The sequence below is a fragment of the Sprattus sprattus genome, assembly GCF_963457725.1.
Source record: "Sprattus sprattus genome assembly, chromosome: 1".
Taxonomy (NCBI): Eukaryota; Metazoa; Chordata; class Actinopteri; order Clupeiformes; family Clupeidae; genus Sprattus; species Sprattus sprattus.
The window spans coordinates 16,645,799-16,648,499 of NC_137920.1; positions in this window are offsets into that span (position 1 = coordinate 16,645,799).

Below are 2,701 nucleotides of genomic sequence, written 5' to 3' on the forward strand. Positions count from 1 at the left end.
CCTTTTTAAAAGTACAGAATAAAATGCATTCTGTACTTGATGCAGTGACTGTCATGTTTATGTGTGCATACAGCACGAGGTGGATAGTAAAGAAACGGCTAGAAATAAATAATTATGTATTAATCGTAATAATTGAACACCTCATACAGAAGAATGTAAGAAGATATTTTGGAAGGTATTTTCATATTTTAGAAGATATTTTCATACTATGACAAACTGATCCTACCTTCTTTAGCCTATCTGTAAAGACATGTTGGCCTTCTTATTGGGATGCATTAAAGTGTAACCTCTTCCCCTGGTCTCACTCTGTGTAGGCCTTCTTATTGGGATGCATTAAAGTGTAACCTCTTTCCCTGGTCTCACTCTGTGAGGGCCTTCTTATTGGGATGCATTAAAGTGTAACCTCTTTCCCTGGTCTCACTCTGTGAGTGCCTTCTTATTGGGATGCATTAAAGTGTAACCTCTTTCCCTGGTCTCACTCTGTGTACTAGGCCTTCTTATTGGGATGCATTAAAGTGTAACCTCTTTCCCTTGGTCTCACTCTGTGTACTAGGCCTTCTTATTGGGATGCATTAAAGTGTAACTTCCCCGTTCTCACTTTGAACCTAACCCACTGCATACTTTTGAACAAAAAGTATTTTCTTTTATTTCAAAATGATTCTGGTAATCATGGTTTATTTTCTGCCACAATTTGAATTGTTTCTGTTTTGTAACAATTTATATTTTCTATGTTGTAAGGAACAACAGTGATAGGCTTATGTGGTACAGATGACATCACCAGTCTGTGCACCTCACCGAGCTTATGCAAATTCAGGTTTGTACTGTCTGGCTGACTCACAATGTTTTTGATAGCAAAAGAAGGCATGCATAACCGTTTCAGGGATACACACACACACACACAAAGACACAGACTCACACACACACACACACGCAAACGTACACACACACACACACACACACACACACACACACACACACACACATACAGACAGAGACAAGGAGAGGCAGAACAGTTTCAGGGATATATATATAAAAAAAAGCTGTCTAGGGCTTAGCCACATCCCTAATCCTGCTGTGTAAATGATCACATGGCCAGGTGGCTCCATGACAACATGGAGGAGAAAAGGAAGTGTGTGTGATGTGAGGTAGCCTACAATGGCAGGATTCTTAACGTGTGTTCTACAGGAAGTGTGTGTGATGTGAGGTAGCCTACTATGGCAGGATTCTTAACGTGTGTTCTACAGGAAGTGTGTGTGATGTGAGGTAGCCTACAATGGCAGGATTCTTAACTTGTGAAGTAAAAGAACGGTGTGTGTGTGATGTGAGGTAGCCTACAATGGCATGATTCTTAACTTGTGTACTACAGGAAGTGTGTGTGATGTGAGGTAGCCTACAATGGCATGATTCTTAACTTGTGTACTAAGCTGAAACACAGCTGGTCCCGGTGTTGACTATTGATTACTCATCTCCCGTTACAAGTGTCATCGTCCTCTCTGCATGCACTTCCAGTTGCAACGAGGCAATGGGGGGGGGGGGGGAGAGAGACTTGACCTGACTTGACCTGTGTGTCACTGACACACACACACACACAGGCCTACTCTCTCTCTCTGACCCACACAAACTCTGTCTGTTGGCCTCTCTCTCTATCAGACACACACTTTGTCTCCTTTAGACACACACCCACACACACACACTCCACCCCTCCCTTTCTCTCAGACACACCCCCTCTCTAATCAATGTGATTAGAATTGCACATGGGGTTAACCACCTATCACCTCCAACTATGAATTGATTAGTGGAGCCCAATCAATTGACTGATTGATGGGAATATAATTGATTATGGGTCTGAAGATGAGAAAGCACAGAGGGACAGAAAGGTTAATTAGTCAGTTTTCTAAACACATTCACAAATATGCATATGCCTGTACACACACACATCACAAAATACCCTCCAGCATCCTCTCCCCTTGTCTTTCTTATCTTCTCCTCTCATTTCAGCTCCTCTTTCTTATCATCCACTTCTCTCCCATCATCCTCTCACCTCCCCTCTCCTCCTCTCCCATCATCCTCTCATATCCCCTCTCCTCCTCTCCCATCATCCTCTCATCTCCCCTCTCCTCCTCTCCCATCATCCTCTCATCTCCCCTCTCCCATCATCCTCTCATCTGCTCTCCTTTCACCCCCTTCTCCCATCATCCTCTCACCTCCCCTCTCCTCCTCTCCCATCATCCTCTCATCTGCTCTCCTTTCACCCCCTTCTCCTATCATCCTCTCACCTCCCCTCTCCTCCTCTCCCATCATCCTCTCATCTGCTCTCCTTTCACCCCCTTCTCCCATCATCCTCTCACCTCCCCTCTCCTCCTCTCCCATCATCCTCTCACCTCCCCTCTCCCATCATCCTCTCATCTGCTCTCCTTTCACCCCCTTCTCCCATCATCCTCTCACCTCCCCTCTCCTCCTCTCCCATCATCCTCTCATCTCCCCTCTCCTCCTCTCCCATCATCCTCTCATCTCCCCTCTCCTTCTCTCCCATCATCCTCTCACCTCCCCTCTCCTCCTCTCCCATCATCCTCTCATCTCCCCTCTTCTCTCCCATCATCCTCTCACCTCCCCTCTCCTCCTCTCCCATCATCCTCTCACCTCCCCTCTCCCATCATCCTCTCATCTGCTCTCCTTTCACCCCCTTCTCCCATCATCCTCT